Here is an 18109-nt window from a genome sequence, read left to right as displayed (position 1 = left end):
GTGAAAAGCAATCTTGCCTCAAATCAATGCCAACCTTTTGTAGGGTCTGTCCCTGAGACTTATTAATTGTCATTGCGAAGCAGAGCCTTACTGGAAATTGGAGGCATTTGAATTGAAATGGGAGATCAGAGGGTATAATGGGGATGCGAGGAATAAAAACTCTCTCCCCTGAGCCACTGCCAGTAAAAATAGTTGCCTCAATTAGATTCTTTTGCAGACACGTGACCTGAAGTCTCGTGCCGTTTCAAAGTTTCTGTGGCTGTAAGTTTCTCAGTAACATTATTGGTGCCCCAACCTTCAAAATTAGATTATGCTCGGGAATGCCTGGAGGATTCAGAGTGTGAAGAAACTCTACCAGATAGTGCACTGCGTCTTCCACTTCTACAACTGAATCCATAGATTGATATGTTTTCAGTTGTGAAGGTAGATCTTGAAGTAAAATGTGGTTTATAGTCGTAGTCATGTCATTTCTTGGTGTCAGGATAGCTCTCTCCCTCAACCATGACACGTCGTTTTCGTGGAGATTTCGTAGATTGGGATAAACATTTTGAAGAAGGCTTTGTAAGAGGCATTGGCAGTTGTCCAAAGGTGTAAAATATTTGGCCATTTCGGTACACTTGAAAGCAACAACCGAACAATTCAGTGGCAGCCATCAACTCACATGCAGAACCATAGGTGAAGGGCTTAAGCATTTCACTCTTATAGTGCTCCTGTGTAGTATAATTATCTCCTGTATCGTCATCAGTCCACACCTTAAACCTGTCCCAGTCATTCAATACATAAGACACAATGTTCTTCTGGATATCAAGAGTGAGCCTGATATGGCCGTGCAATATGTAACACAGAGAATGGAAAAGGCAGGCACCATCTCCGGGGATGGAAACCACTCGGTAAGTGACAGCTCTTTGATCGAAGGTGATCACCTCGATAGACATGTTAATGGGGGTACGGTTGGAACGATAAAGGAAATGGGTACCTGAACAATGCAAACTAAGTCTAAAATACCTACACAATAACTATAATCATAATAAATGAACAATAAAACAGCAGAGAAGCCGTGGATTAAATAAAAAGGCTGCAGTTATCAGCAGGGAGACGTGAATACCGTGGCGAAGCAAGGAAGGGAATGAAGAGACCAGAGCGATGGACGGCTTTATATAGGCAGGCAGCCAACTATGTGGGAGGCGTGGGGATGGGGGACCCCATCCCCAACGCCGCCTCACATGGCGACCGAGCTACAGGCTATGGACGTATATATGTGACTATCTTACAAACAGACCTCAGTATGTGCGTCTCGGGAATTGCAGATCTGACATTGTGGTCAGCAACACAGGAGCGCCGCAGGGGACTGTACTTTCTCCGGTCCTGTTCAGCCTATATACATCGGACTTCCAATATAACTCGGAGTCCTGCCACGTGCAAAAGTTTGCTGACGACACTGCTATCGTGGGCTGCATCAGGAGTGGGCAGGAGGAGGAGTATAGAAACCTCATCAAGGACTTTGTTAAATGGTGTGACTTAAACCACCTACAACTGAACACCAGCAAAACCAAGGAACTGGTGGTGGATTTTAGGAGACCCAGGCCCCTCATGGACCCCGTGATCATCAGAGGTGACTGTGTGCAGAGGGTGCAGACCTATAAATACCTGGGAGTGCAGCTGGACGATAAATTGGACTGGACTGCCAATACTGATTCTCTGTGCAAGACAGGACAGAGCCGCCTGTACTTCCTTAGAAGACTGGCATCCTTCAACATCTGCAGTAAGATGCTGCAGATGTTCTATCAGATGGTTGTGGCAAGTGCCCTCTTCTACGCAGTGGTGTGCTGGGGAGGCAGCATTAAGAAGAAGGATGCCTCACGCCTGGACAAACTGGTGAGGAAGGCAGGCTCTATTGTTGGCATAGAGCTGGACGGTTTGACATCCGTAGCAGAGCAACGGGCACTCAGCAGGCTCCTATCAATTATGGAGAATCCACTACATCCATTAAACAGTGTCATCTCCAGACAGAGGAGCAGTTTCGGTGACAGACTGCTGTCACTGTCCTGCTCCACTGACAGACTGAGAAGATCATTCCTCCCCCAAACTATGCGACTCTTCAATTCCACCAGAGGGGGTAAACATTGAACATTATTCAAGTTATTGTCTGTTTTTTACCTGCATTTTTTATTACTCTTTAATTTAATATTTTTTGCTGCTGGAGTATGTCAATTTCCCCCTGGGATTAATAAAGTATCTATCTATCTATCTATCTATCTATCTATCTATCTATCTATCTATCTATCTATCTATCTATCTATCTATCTATCTATCTATCTATCTATCTATCTATCTATCTATCTATCTATCTATCTATCTATCTATCTATCTATCTATGTACGTAAGTAGGATTCAGTTAACATTGGGAACCCGCGTACCAAATTTCTTGAAGATGGGCCCATAAGTAACAAAGACCGTTGGAAAGTTCAATATGGCGGCCGACAGTGGCGTCATACCACTGAAATAAGTACGTACATCGGTTTCGGTTAGCGCAGGGAGGCCGCCTACCAAATTTCGTGAAGATGGGGCCATAAATAAGAAAGTTTAACATGGCGGATGTTGTCGACTGTTATGACCGTTATGCGTAGAATTTCGGCCGACAGTGGCATCATACCACCGAAATAATTACGTACATCAGTTTCGGTTAGCACAGGGAAGCCGCCTACCAAATTTCGTGAAGATGGGGCCATAAATAAGAAAGTTTAACATGGCGGACGTTGTCGACCGTTATGACCGTTACGCATAGAATTTCGAAATGAAACCTGCTTAACTGTTGTAAGTAAGCTGTAAGGAATGAGCCTGCCAAATTTCAGCTTTCTACCTACACAGGAAGCCGGAGAATTAGTGATGAGTGAGTCAGTGAGGGCTTTGCCTTTTATTATTATAGAAGATATGAGACTATACAAGTAATCAGACAGAAGTTGTATCCATATATATAGTATTTATACAAGGAAAATCCTGCTCCAAATCCTAATTGTATGCTTTGCTTTGTGCACCACTTATCACTCGTTAATAGCAGCTAAGTACAAGGATTTGGCAGTCACTTTGAACAAGATCTCTTTGCAGGCAACACATGAAGGCTGACATATTACTGTCAACTGCACCCTTACAAAAAATCATATACTTCTACCCCATCTAAACACACAAAATTCAATATATGAAATATGTTGTATATCACGATTTTAACCAATTTGTTTATTTGCATCCATTATAAACACATGCTTTCAAAACCTGTGCCTCAATTCTAAACTCTTCCCAAAGCATTTTATTTACTACATGGAAGCTAAAGCTTTCCTATCTTTACCTCACCACCTGCTATAAAAAAAGCTTTCTAGAAATTTAGATTCTATTTCAAAATTATACCAGTGTACATAAAGAATACACCACTAAATAATCTGAGATTATTAGCTTTAGTAACAGGACCCTTCAATCAGAAAATGAATAAAAATCAGAACTACATAAAATTCACTCTTCCTGTTTGTGTAAAATGTAGTCTAATTTAACATTGAATGGCACATCTCTCTCTTGTCTGAGAACATGTAAAATATATCCAGGTTAAGCCATCCTTGCAAGCAATGCCATCAGGCTTCTGCATCACTGGTCTACTGCTCATACCTTATTTAGGACAATGTTTTCTTTATTTATCAGGCAATAATGGATTTGTAATAATCCCTAATCTTTTAAAAGCTCTCTTTTGAATAGTACCCATTGGAATACTAGTACATTATGAAAAGTCTACTGTGATAACTTATATAACACTGCTAGACTGCCATCTTGCTTTGCTCAAATGGTAAAATCTTACAAAAATAAAATTCACTTTATGAGAAACAATTCTGTTTTTTTACAATCTATATTGTTCTAAGAGAGTATGCTGAACCACTGCTATACTTTTAAATATTTCAATATCAAGTGAACCTTTTCCTTCATCTGCTCTCTAGATTTTAACAAGATGTATGTCCATTGTAATGAAATCCATAAACCTGATAGAGATCAAAATTATCCCTAAATCTGTAAATGTTAGTATGTGACAGGCCACACTACTATATAGATACATATTCACTCACACTAGAAATAAACTAAATTCAAATCTCATATAAACTTATCAGCACACACATTCACTCACAACTAATCAGGGCGTAAATACATATATACCACTGTAATTTGTGCCACACACTTTCAATGTAATTATATATACTACATCATTGGAATCCCCTTCTTGTGTTGCACTATACAGTGAAAGTTTATTCAGAATAAACCACTTTACGTTTCAGTCACACTTTTAGTGAATTTAGTTATCCATGGTTAGCAGTGGCGGGCCGTGCATTTCACACCTAGGCCTGCAGGAGTGCTCCATCTGAATCAACCTGCCCCTCAAAAACTAATTTATGGTTATAAAAACCATCTTAACATGCAGAAATACAGTATAAAGAGCCGTTGCATCGCAGATAGATAACTCCTGTAGCCACACTAAATGCCTTTATTGAATAGACAAACCAGGGGTGAACAAGTTCCTTTCTACTGCAGCTACAACTGCGACACACATAAAAAACATCAATAATAATTCATAAACTTGCAATATTATTTAGGAAAATCGCAACATTTTACTCACCAAAAATTCGGATTATTTGTAAACAAAATCCATCCTCCTCTCTTTCCTAAAAAACAGTTCAATTACTCTGTTGTACAGATTATCCGTACGCTTCAGTTCCATCACAAAGTCCCTTTCTGTCGCCATCGAAGCTAATGCTGAAAGTCGAACCTGCCCTGTCGTAATTCTGGCATAAGTTTTAATTCGCTTTAGGGCTGAAAATGTCCGCTTGACAGAAGCAGTGGACACGGGAATGGTCACCGCCAAACATACCAATGTGTACAGCTGCCCCATGCTCTCATTCAGATTTTTCTGATGAAGGAAGTCAAGGAGATCAGTGGGAGATTTTCCTGCAAAATCATCCGTGGCATACTTACACCATCCTATCCAATCAATGGGTCTGAATACGGTGATGTTGCCGTACGCCTGCTAGAGGGCCCTAGTAACACCAACTCAAAATCTGATTGGTTGAAGCAACAGTTTAATCGACATTTATTTTGTCTTAGAGGGCCTGCAGAACGGATTGTGAAGGCCTCCGGACAGACTTCATTGACTTTGACCCTGCCTGGCAACAAATGATGGCTGAAATGTGATTGGTTAAATACTTTAATACGAAAATACATGTCTGGAAGCAGCACAACCATCAGAAAAGCTATGAAAGGAAGCGGACAGACTATTTGGAATTATTTAATAAGTATTCATGGACAAAATATAATTAACATCAGTTTGAGATTCAGATATTTTTTTAGGCCAGCAGAGAAGGCCTTGCAGGCCCTGACGGCCCACCACTGATGGTTAGAAGGTGCCAAATAATTTTATATTTTCAGAGGAATATTATAAAAATATGAAGAAATTGTTTTTATCACAGAATGATCCACAAAATGGGTGCAAAGAGTTTTACAGTTTGCAGAATGATTAAGTTGTCCCTTCCATTATTGACCTCATAACCCTTCCCATGGAAGAGAACTGTAGTCAAGGCAGGAATCTGACATTTCAACATAACATTAACACAACAATCTCAAACCCTATCTAATTCAGAGTCACAGGGAGCTGGAGCCTGATACCAGCCAGCCAGCAACCAGCCCTGGGGAGGGCACACACACACTCACAGGGCCAACATTTAGCCTAACACACTCATGTTTGGGGATGTGGGAGAAAAACTGGAGTACCCAGAGGAACACTTGTGAGTAAGTCAATAATTACCAGGGACAGGATTCAAACCTTGGGTCTTTAAAGAAGGAGCGCTACCCACTGTGCCACCTAATAAATGTAGTTTATCATATGAGTTGGTTTAGATTTTATGCTGTCTATGACCATTTCATTTGTATAGGTTGCAAATTAGGTGCCATACTATTAAGAAAATAGTGGAAAAACATTTTTGTGGAAAAAAAATTGGTGTTTGCCTTTTTTTCTAAGCGGCTTCTGTAAGGAGAAGCATCTCACTGATAGAAAGCGTCTTGAGTGACTGGACTGGTTCTGAGAAGCCTGTGGTGATGGGAAGAGTTAGGAGAGTCTTATGATTTCCTGACTCAAAGTTTTTATTAAAACATCTGCAGTACAATCCCATATTCTTTAAGTAATGGAAAAAAATTAATGCTCTGTACCTGTTTATGCACATGTGTATGTAGCCGTATGATTCTGGAATAACAGAGTAAAAAGTTCAAGAAACCAGTATAACGGAATAATAGTGGCAGAGTCTTGGAGCTCATTCTGTAACTTTATTGTTTTTCTCAGAAGGCATTTAACAGCTGTAGAGTGAGGTTAGAATTGTTTACAGAACCAAGGGGACAGGTTTCAAAGTAAGACTAAAACATCTGCAACATCTGTTTAGTGATTTAGAGGGGACATTAATGCATCAAATTGTCTTTTGCTTGGATTTTTAACAACACATATTTTTGTTTTGGGGATTTTAAAATATCTTATTATCTCACTTTGCCACTACTCTGAGTCAGGATTACATTAAAAAATATTTTGTTGAAAAATCTACTTTTTCCATGGGCATAGTTATGAGTGGGGAGGGGTGGTCAGTGCTCACTTAAAATGATTGTCTGTTTACCAAATGAAAAACAAGCTAATGTAAAGTTTTAGCTACATATCCAAATGTCCACCCCAGGATGACACCAAGCCCCCACGCCACACCCGCTCACACAGTAATGACATACTTCTTGAAAACAACAAATCTATCCCACCGACTTTAGTCATTTTTTGTCATATCCACACAAGGCTTGATACAGCAAAATCCATCCTTATTGGTCTTCAGCAATGTAACCAGTAAGGTGGACAAATTTAATGCTAAGGTGAAAGTTGTAATTGACAATGTTGCCCCAGAAAAAAATGTTAAAAAAATCCAACAGCACCAGAATACCTTGGAAGACTCTGTCTACCCTTAAGAGGATATGCCACAAGGCTGAGTGTTAATGGAGAAAAACTAAATTAACAGTTCACTATGAAATATTGAAGGCACATGTTACTGAATACAACAAAGCAGTCCGACTAGAAGAGATAGTCCCATTTTTCTAAAATAATAAATGAAAATGCGGGAAATCCAAGAGTTTTATTTTCTACTATCGATCATCTTCTAAACCCAGCTCAATCAAAGGATTGCCTCCTGAATACTTCAAGCGAAACATGCAAAGCTTTCACAGCATTCTTTAATCACAAAATAAACAATATTAGATGTACTATAATATATCCCTCAAAGGCCTTAACTATTGGTCCTTATTGAGCTCACTATAGTGAACTAAATTCCTTCACTGAAATAGGTTTACCTGAACTTCACAGTATAATTACTCAATTAAAACCTTCCACTTGTACCCTTGACCCAGTCCCAACATGCCTTTTTCAAGTTGTTTCTGATGCACTCATTGATAGTGTACCTGATATAGTTAACTCCTCATTAGATTCTGGGGTCTTCCCAGATTCTCTAAAATCAGCAGTAGTTACACCCCTGCTCAAGAAAAATAATCTTGATGCCTTTGTCTTTAACAACTTTAGATCCATTTCTAACCTGCCTTTTTTAAGTAAAATTCTTCAAAAAGCAATTTTTAATCAGTTAAATAATTACTTGGATAAACACACCATTCTTGATAAGCTTCAGTCAGGTTTTAGACCAAATCACAGTACAGAAACTGCATTGGTTAAAGTAGTTAATGACCTATGGGTAAATGCAGATGTAGGCAATATATCAGTTCTCTTTCTATTAGACTTAAGCGCAGCATTTGACACCATAGACCATGGCATTCTTATTAATCATTTTAGCCAATTGGTGTGTCTCTCTGGTAATGTCTTATTTAACACACAGGACATTTTTTGTTAGTTATGGTGATTGTCCAATGAACGAAATACAGAAAAATATCCCTGAAAGATCGATGATATTTTATATGGGGTACTATAAGAATCTATTCCCTGCTAGACCAGATTATCTCAAAACACAAGGTGAGCTACCACAGCTATTCAAATGACACACAGATTTACTTATCAATAGCACCCAATGACCCTGACACTCTGTGCCCTTTGATCCAATGTCTATCTTATCTTGTAACACCACTGATCATTTTAAAAAAACTATCAAAATACCAATCTTTCAATTTGGCCTTTACTTAATTCTCTTCTGTTCTACTTCTAATAGATCTAATATGCATTGCAATAGAATATCCATCCATCCATTGTCCAACCCGCTGAATCCGAACACAGGGTCACGGGGGTCTGCCGGAGCCAATCCCAGCCAACACAGGGCACACAAGGCAGGAACCAATCCAGGGCAGGGTGCCAACCCACCGCAGGCAATAGAATATACTTCATGAATGTGCTATCCTTATTAATCCTTGCTTTTCTCTGTTTCCAGTTCCAGTTTCTCTGGGATGGTGTGTTATGCCACCACCACCTGATCACAGTACTACACTGCCACTTGTTTTGATGTAATGAAAGAAGATGCTCTGTCTACTGCATCTAATTGACTAATATGAAGATTAAAAATAATAAGACTGACTTTAACACCTTTATGTTAGGTAGAATGGCCATTGGGGCTGGATGGTCTTTTGGCCTGGAGCCCCAGCAGATTTTGTTGTTTTTTATTTCTCCAGCATCTCACCCCTAGAGATTTTTCGCTTGGTTGTTTTTTTCTGTTCTACTTTGCCATCTGACCTTAGGATCAGACTTATCTTAATGGACTTTAAAAAACTTATCTTCGAATTAGAATTCTACTACCTGTATATCTGTGTTACATTAGTACATATTGATTCTTTATAAATTATTTTTTACATATTATGTATTTAGTTATATATAACTATCTGTTTATAACTTGCTGTTTTTTCTCTTGCACCTCTTGTTTTCCATCCATCCATCCATTATCCAACCCGCTATATCCCAACCACAGGGTCACGGGGGTCTGCTGGAGCCAATTCCAGCCAACACAGGGCGCAAAGCAGGAAACAAACCCGGGGCAGGGCGCCAGCCCACCGCAGGGCACCTCTTGTTTTATATTGTGAAAATCACTTTGAGCTTCCTTTTCTGTATGAAAATGTGCCATAGAAATAAAAACGTTGTTGTTGTTCTTCAGCACAGAAAATTAGAAACAGGTGGTATTGCACAATCCAGTAATTTAATCATTTCTAGATAACATGATGCATTATCAGTGGTGCTTTAAAATTCTTTACCTTCTGCATTTAATATGACACAATTTAATTGTGAACTAGTTAAACTATTTTTCATAGAAAAGTTAACTTCATTGCAAAAAAAATCTGAGAAAACCATAATGATGTTTTACATTTAATGTGCTAGTCTATGGCAGACGGTATCATATCTGTTTACGTGTCAGCAGCATTGTGGTTAGAGACCTTCCTGTGTTCTTTTTGTTTATCTTATTCATGATTAATTTAAAAAAGTGTTTTCCTTCCTGCTCACTTGTTTTCTCTCTCTTTCTGACAGATTCTCTAATCACTACTTGATACCAAAAATCAAAAATTGATTACTATTATAAAATGATCTCTTACACAGGAAAAATACTGTCTCACATTTAAAAAAATATATACAAAATATTCCCATTGCTATTATACTCCTATCGATTTCCTATGAATTAAGTTGAGCATTCAATTTAAGTGTCTTGATTGTTTGAAAGTACAATAACATCTTTTGACTTCTTTCAAATTTTCCATTGCCATCTTCTGTATTCTTTGTCTGGTGATACCGCCTCCACATAGCATCAAATGTTAATTCAGTGTAACCCCTGGTGGAATGAGCAACCCACATTGATCTAAAATGACACACTCTGTGTGTTTAAGATGCATTTGAAGGCTTTCCTGTTTTCTGAATACCTTAGTTACTGCTAATAGTTTAGATGCCAGGCTCTTTTTGTAGTTATTTTAAGGTTAATTAATAAGTCATGTGGTTTAATGGTTGTTTGCCTGTGATATCTAGATCACTTTTTCATTTTTTTTGGTCAATCTTTTCACCTAAAAAAAACCTTTGCTAAATGAATAAATGTAATTTAAACTGATTAGATCAGGGGTGGACAAAGTCAGTCCTGGAGGTCTGCAGTGGATGCAGGTTTTTGTTCCAACCCAGTTGCTTAATTAGAAAACAATCCTTGCCAATTTAATTTCATGGCATGTTAGTGTTTTAACTCTGCCAGCTCAGGTCATTCTCATATCCTAGAATTTTTGTTCTTTTCTAAGAATATCATCCAAATGTTTTGAAGTCTAAAACAGATGAGTAATTCTCAGCCCTTCACTTTTGTCTCTTCACTTTCCTTCCAAGTATTTAATTAAACCCAATAATGCATAATAAATACACACAGGTGTAAATGGAAACAAGTTAAATTGAAAAATGCTGGTTTCTTTTGTCATTTGCATCTTATTGCTAATTAGGAACAATTAAAAACCAATGATACGGCTGTTTAAGACTAAAATATGCAATAAAGGTTCAAAATCTTAAGAGCGACACAACTAAAATGAAGAAAAATTGTTACTTGTGCAATAAGTGCTTCTTATTAAGCAATTGGGTTGGAACAAAAACCTGTAGCCACTGCGGCCCTCCAGGAACAACCTGAGCCACTTCTGGATTAGATTACCACATCTCTTAAGAGACATCACTGTCTCTAGCAATCCTGCAGTAGTTTTTGTTAGTTCAAATGTCTGTGGACCTGCACAGTTCTTTAGCTATGATATTAACTGCCTCATACTTAATTAAAAAAAGAGTTTATCTTCAACCCACAGACACACAGGTTACAACTGGCAAATGTCCTGCTCTAGCTCCTTCAGTTTAAAAGTACACAAAGTCATTCTCGTCAAGCAAGATCAGTGGCTCGGAAGCAGCGGCTGGGCAAAACATAGTCTGGAGGAGGGAGGACAGAAAAATGAGCCATTTATCTGGTATGGGCTTGGTCTTTTAAATGTTCTAATCATCGTGTGAGAAGCATGTTATATAGTAAGCCTGCAAACCAGCAGCTGATTCCACAGAAGGCAGGTGCTTGTTTCCCATTGACATACTGTTCAGGAGGAAGATTTCGAAGGGCAGCTGTGTTTCTATGCCATTGGTTTACTGTTTAACAGAGTGTCAGCATGTCAGCTGCCGGCATTATGCTGTAGGAATTTGTAGCCGAGGAGCTACCAAGACTCTTCGAGCGACTGCTGCTGCAGTCAACAAATAGGTGGTGACACCGGTCATTATATATACATGGTGATGCAGTGGTAATGCTGCTGCCTCATACAGTGAGGAGACCAGAGTTTGTCTCGGGTCTACCCTGCATGGAGTTTGCATGGTCTCCTCATGTCGGTATGGGTTTCTTTCAAGTGTTCCACTTTCCTTCTGCAATCCAAAGACATGCAGGTTAGGTGGATTGGAGATGCTAAATTGTCCCTTGTGTATGTGTGTGAGTGTGTTCCCCTGTGATGGACTGGTTCTGTCCAGGGGATTGTTCCTGGGATACACTTCAGCCCCCCGAGCACTGCTCAAGATTAAATGGGCTTAAAAGACGGTTTGGTATAGTATATAAATCTATCTATCTATCTATCTATCTATCTATCTATCTATCTATCTATCTATCTATCTATCTATCTATCTATCTATCTATCTATCTATCTATCTATCTATCTATCTATCTACAGTATATGTGTGTATGTATGTGTGATGGGTTATTAAGCTAATATCCAGCCATCCATCCATCCATTTTCCAACCCGCTGAATCCGAACACAGGGTCACGGGGGTCTGCTGGAGCCAATCCCAGCCAACACAGGGCACAAGGCAGGAAACAATCCTGGGCAGGGTGCCAACCCACCGCAGTTAAGCTAATATAATATAATATAATATAATATAATATAATATAATATAATATAATATAATATAATATAATATAATATAATATAATAAGGGTGGCACAGTAGCGCAGTTGTAGCAGTGCCTCACAATAAGGAGATCAGGGTTTGTGTACTGGGACCTCCCTGCATGGAGTTTGCATGTTCTCTCCATCTCCTTCAGGTGCTCAGGTTTCCTCTCACAGTCTAATGACATGCAGGTTAAGTGAACAAAATTGGCCCTAATGTGAGCATGGTGTATGTATTTGTGTATCTGTGTGCATTTGCCCTGTGATGGACTGTCTAGGGTTTTTTCCTACCTTGCACCCTGTGCTAGGTGGAATAGGCACCCCTACAACACTGTTCTGGATTAATTGGATTAGAAAATGACATGACATAATATAGCAGTCAGACAGTCTGTCAAGTGATTACTTGAAAACTAATGGGTCTAGAACCTTTATCTTTGTCTTAATTGAATACTTATGGCCTGATATGTTCTGAAAATTCAAAAACATTAAAGGTGGCATCAAGCAACAACCTGGTGGCCATAAAAGACAGCAAAATGACCTGTGGTTGTGTGTTTACAGCAAAGTGATTGAAAAACCATGTAATAACCACCAAAATGGCAGAAAGGTAAAGAAAAGCAGCCACATCTACTGAGTGTTAAGCAAATTGCGGAAGGAGATTAAGTGACAAAGAACAAGAAAGAATAAAAAGACAAGATGCTGAAGCACATGGAAAAGCAAGAAGTAATTCTAATATAGTCTTATATGGTCTGGAAATTCAACAACTTGTAGGTTGTAGCAACCTGGTGGCCACTTTAGTGGTGGCCAGAAGAGTTTATTGTAATAAGACTGTGGTCACTGCAAGCTCTTCTACTGATAAATCCCCAGAACACAGTACATATGTCTTCAGAATTCATAATAAAGTGTATGCATTGTGTTTATTGATCATTGAACATAAAACTTTATTAACGGTAAATAAAGGATAGCAAAATCACCTGTGGTTATTGTGTTTATGACAAAGTGATGAAAAATCCAAGTGATAACCACCATAATGGCTGAAGGAAAAAGAAGAGAAGTAACATCTGTTGAGTGTCATAAAAATAAGAAGACATGACATGAAAGTACAAAAGACAAATAAGAAGTAATTCTGAATAAGGAGCAATTGAGCAGCACACAAACACCATGGTTCATAGGCATGCAAGACAATGTTCAGGATATAGATTGTACGAACGCCCCAGAGCATGGTGACAATCAAGAAGATCATTAAATAGCTAATGTCAGTCTGTAATGTCTTTTCTGGAAATTGAAAAAAAGCTTAGGTAGCTGTAACCTGATGGACACTTTACTGGTGGGCAAAAATGAACATCACAATTAAAGCACAGTCCCTGGAATCCATTCTATTAATAATCCCCCAGGACACGCCACATATATGTTCTGAATTCATAATCAAGTATAAGTTTTTCTGTTTGTAAACAATGTGCAGAGAGTTTGCTGTTATCTTGCTTTTTATAGGATTTTATTTTAGGAACCTACAACCCTACTGTATGTAAGTTTGTGTGTTTCACTAGTAAAATAATCAGTCTATAATATAATAAAATGCTAAGGTGTGTTTGTGCATGTTCAGTACCTCAGATTGGACAGTGTGTCTTTGGTGTGATCAGTCAGCTTGGCTTTGGAGACACAGTCGAAAGAAGAAGTGTGAGTGTGAGACACATGGGGAGGAGTAAAGGCGTAGGAAGCATGCTGAGAGTCGCCTTCAAAGATTGGAAATATAAAAGCAGACAGGGGGCAAGCAAGACACCTCAAAATAAAAGAGTTTAAGAAGCAGGCTTTATGGGAATGGGCTTGATAGAGGAAGCATCGGGCAAGAGAGGTTCAGACACAGGAAAGATGATGAAGGTATACAGAGAACAAGAGATATGAAACATTTTAAAAAATATTGTTCTGCCCATCCTCGACAAGTAATGTGGATAATATAATATAATATAGAAAATTAAATTTCCAAAAACTCAATTATAGCTCCAGTCACAGTCTGTGTGGAGTTTGTATGTTTTCACCCTGTATATGTAGATTTTCCTCCCACACCTTAAAGATGTGTATACTGAGGTGATTCGAAACTGGACTAATGAAAATAAATATTCTCAGGAATTAATTGGAACGCTATTCAGGTTGTCTCCTCTTTTTCACCTGATGCTGCTGAATTGTCTCTCCACAACTCTAAAACTGTCTTAAGCAGGCTAAGGAAAACGAGACAAGAAAAGATAAACAGGATAGCACAGTGGTTAGCACATAGATTTTAATCTTGTACCCAGTTTCCTGCCTTATAGTGTTTAAATATTCTCCACATTTATGCAAGTTTTTCCTGTGAGTCCTCCATTTTCCTATCAATGGTGGACTGGGGGCTTCAACATATCTCCAAAGGATTTGTGCGTAAGTGGGCCCTATAAGGTACAGGCTTCACATTCAGAGTTGCTTTCCACATTGCAGCAGATACTGTTGGGAGAGGCTCTGACATGACATAAACCCAAACTGGATTAAGTGGGTTTGAGAATGTCGTATAATATTTAAATATAATACAAAGTCTAAAGAAATACATACAAATTTAATTTGTAATAGTACATTGGTTTGACATATGTTTGTCTCTGTGCCTTGGAGTTCCACCTACGACTGATCCCTGCCTTGTGCTCAACACTGCTGGGATTGAAAATGAATGGAAGGATGCATATTTTGACTTTTGTTTTGTTTGCACCTTAAACTTAAGTCATATTTATGTGAATAATTTTTAAGTTTTTAATTTAATTTTACATGCATACATTGCTAAATCTAAACCGTCTTCTCGAAATAGAGCTGACAGGTTGTAATATGCAACACTCAGTGAGTCAAACATAAAGTGGTCTTTAAAAGATATCGACTCCAATGTACTGTTTCAAAACGATAGATAGATAGATAGATAGATAGATAGATAGATAGATAGATAGATAGATAGATAGATAGATAGATAGATAGATAGATAGATAGATAGATAACGGTTCCTTGGCATAACTTATGCATTACACATCTGTATCTCGCCTATTTGGCAGTCGATGATGAGACAGAGCACGAATCCTCCTACGCATCCCGCGGAAGTGTTAATGGATCCCCTGAGCTACCCTCGCAGCTCCACGCAAGACTGTCCACACGTGAGCGGCAAAGAGTGGGTGTTCATTAAAACAAGTGGGACGAGATCAGGGTTAATAACGCAAATATTTTATGCCCCATCTTAGACAGCCTCCGATCTCCAAAGTACACTTCAGTATCGAACTCACCCCCTTTTCCCATCTAGTAAGAAGGTGACAAGTTAGTAGTGACATGAGGTCCGCAAGTTTGACTAGCTGGAGTGTCACAGCCGCCTCCCTGATGTGTAAAAGAGTTAGTCGGCGCCTCTAGGTAGCTCACCTCTTTTGAAGACCTGCAGTGTCGCCGCAGTTACCCAAAGCCAACGGTCCGTATTTGCTGGGTCGGCAGAAGATCGAAGAACCTTAAGCTGCAGCTCGTCTTAACCGTAGTCGCTGTCCGCAAGGAAAGGAGTCATTCAGAACGCTTCACTTGGCTTTTCGTGACCATCGAACCCTTTCTCATAAAACAAAATAACAATAATATAACATCAAATTGATGAGATTGATCCTTTTGGAAAGAAAACGACCAGAAAGGTAGGTGCAGTCGAAAGACAAGCGTTAGAGCAGCCGTTTTCTTTTTTGTTCGGTAGCACTCTCCCTCTTTCGCCTGCTCTCTCTCTCTCTCTCTCTCTCTCTCTCTCTCTCTCTCTCTCACTCTATATCTCTGCTTCTGCTCTGCTTACTTTCTTAGTGGCAGCCTTGCAGTTCATTTCGAGCCCCAGGGTGGCAGTCAGAACGATTCTCTAATGCGCGAAATCATTGTCTCATTTGACATTCCCTTCCAATTTCAGTTTAAAGAAAAGGGATTATGTTGTCTATTAAGGTGAATTAAGCAATCAAAAGCAAAATTAAAAATTCTATTGTTGTCTTGGAGGCGTCTGAGAAGTTTCTCCGTGGAAGCACGACTTTCAGTTTGTCACTGCACGTTCGCGTATCAAAGTTACTCGGCTGTCCCTCCCCTCCCGCGTGAACATTACAAGGAAGTTACAATTCTACAGAAATAACCTCCGATTGAGGATACGCGTGAGCTCATCCAGGATGAGACAACAATTAGGCAGGGGTTGAGGAATAGAGGTGCTACTGTACATTTACAAAAAGTACGGTTTCGTTTTCTGCCCCGTTCAGCAATGCTGACGCCCACAGATGTGAGAATCTCAAACCATACACGTATATTCACTTGTATAATTTCAAATGTATTAAGATATGGAGGTTGATATTCAGTATATGCGACGTTTATTCGCATATAAGGGCTTTCAATTTCAAGAAAAGCTGGACAGCTCAAGGGAGACTTCTTTTGTTGTTAAAAAATATGTACTTTTTGTTAATGTATATTATAGCTCATGAAATAGTAAAATGCATCATTTCATAATTAAGCCAATCAAGCATTAAAAAAAAACTATCTTCAAATGTAACCCATCCATCTACATGGCTGTTCTGAATTCACTTCATTTCTGTTTATTCAAACATAACACACTTCATAATAGACATACTGGAGGGTTTATTGTTAGTAAATCCTCAGATTGCGACTATCTTCTACCAGACGGTGGTTTCTGATACAGGAGCCTTGAAATATTTAGAATTGTGGGAGCTAAGACTGCGTTTCAAAAAAAATTTGCTATCATCTGGCCTGTCTCTTCTCAAAAGCACAAGGTCCAGGTGTCTGCAGCCCTCAAGTACAGAAGAGTTGTTCTTGGTAGGTACAGTTACCTATAAAAATGTTCATTAAAAAAAAAAAAATCAAACTTCTGTGTTTATGCATTTAGCAGGGGGTTAGTCAATAAAACATATTTTTAAATAACAGATATTTTCATACATTTTGAAAAACTAAAATAAAATATTTTACAGTTTGCTATTGTTCATCACATTGTCACCATAACTCTGTCACTTATAACTGAAAAACACATTTCTGCCAACGTAATAATTAACTAATATTATTACGCATTTGGTTGACACCTTTGTCCAGTACAACTCATACAGTCTGAATAGCATACAGTTGTTTTTCGGGTAGGGACACAGACAGGTTATGTTCAAGCAGAGACAGTATCTTAACTGAAAGCCTTATGATTTACAGTTCAGTGCCTTAGCCACTACACCACACTGCTGACATATTCACAATCTTGTTTTTTTTTCTCCCAAAATGTATTTCTGGTTGTATTTACTCTTTAAACTCAGCCCCATTGTTTTGGACCCACCGGAGGGACCAAACATTAAAGCAAAATTTAAAAACAACTGCATAAAATGATTCCCATTTCACACTGCTATTATTGAACCCAGTGTTCTGCCATTAAAATACTGTGTTGCATACCCCAATACCACGCTGCATTGTTTATCTTTCTTCACTCCAAGCTGGTCAAATTGCTGTATCACAGCACCAGCCCCCCACTTAAGTCCGTCATTGTAGTAATGTAAGTACTGTACAGTGAGTGGGTAATTCAGTACTGAAATGTTTTCTCCTCATTTATTCTAAGGGTAGTCAGAGTTTGTTAGGACATGATCTGTTAGCCCAAATCAACCCCAGCATGTCCCATTCAAGAGTTGTAGCATATTTACAGATGCTAGATCTATGCTCAGAATTGTTCATTCAATCTTAATCCTTCAGACGTCCATATGATTTGGGCATCTGCATTACATGAAATGTATTCTCATGTTATTGACACAGTTTGAAGATATTCATATCCTTACTTTAGAAGCATTAGACTGATGGAAAAAAAAAATTCAAAAGAGATGTATTTGACTGCCACTGATATACAGATATCTCATGACATTCAAATTTGTATCAAGGGATGACTGTGGCATTCCATGAAATCACAAATTCACACTGCCATCACCAGCCTGCATTGTTTACACTGTCCATAGAGTAGATTGTTTTTGCAATATCACGATCATCATATCAGTACGTAGAATGTCCTTCAGTGTCCAGTGTTTCTTTTCCTTTGTCCACTGCAACTAGACCCCTTTGTTTTTCTCTCACATGAATTTAATTTGTTGTGGTTGTTAGATGCCATAAATCTCCCTTGGAAAGGTACAGAGAG

At 38.8% G+C, this 18109-nt stretch overlaps 1 protein-coding gene across 1 annotated transcript in view; it reads right to left on the bottom strand.

Annotated features, from left to right (window-relative positions):
• Window positions 1-15736, bottom strand: part of LOC114660704 (dual specificity protein phosphatase 7-like) — a 55058-nt gene extending 39322 nt beyond the window's left edge. The window contains exon 1 of the mRNA XM_028813577.2: window positions 15358-15736. The gene's annotated coding sequence lies outside the window, so the exon portion shown is untranslated. The remainder of the gene's footprint in view (window positions 1-15357) is intronic.
• Between the last annotated feature and the right edge of the window lie 2373 nt (window positions 15737-18109).

The sequence above is a fragment of the Erpetoichthys calabaricus genome, chromosome 11, assembly GCF_900747795.2.
Source record: "Erpetoichthys calabaricus chromosome 11, fErpCal1.3, whole genome shotgun sequence".
In the NCBI taxonomy this organism is placed as follows: Eukaryota; Metazoa; Chordata; class Cladistia; order Polypteriformes; family Polypteridae; genus Erpetoichthys; species Erpetoichthys calabaricus.
Note: the sequence above shows the minus strand (reverse complement) of the source record. Positions and strands in the feature narration are given on the sequence as shown.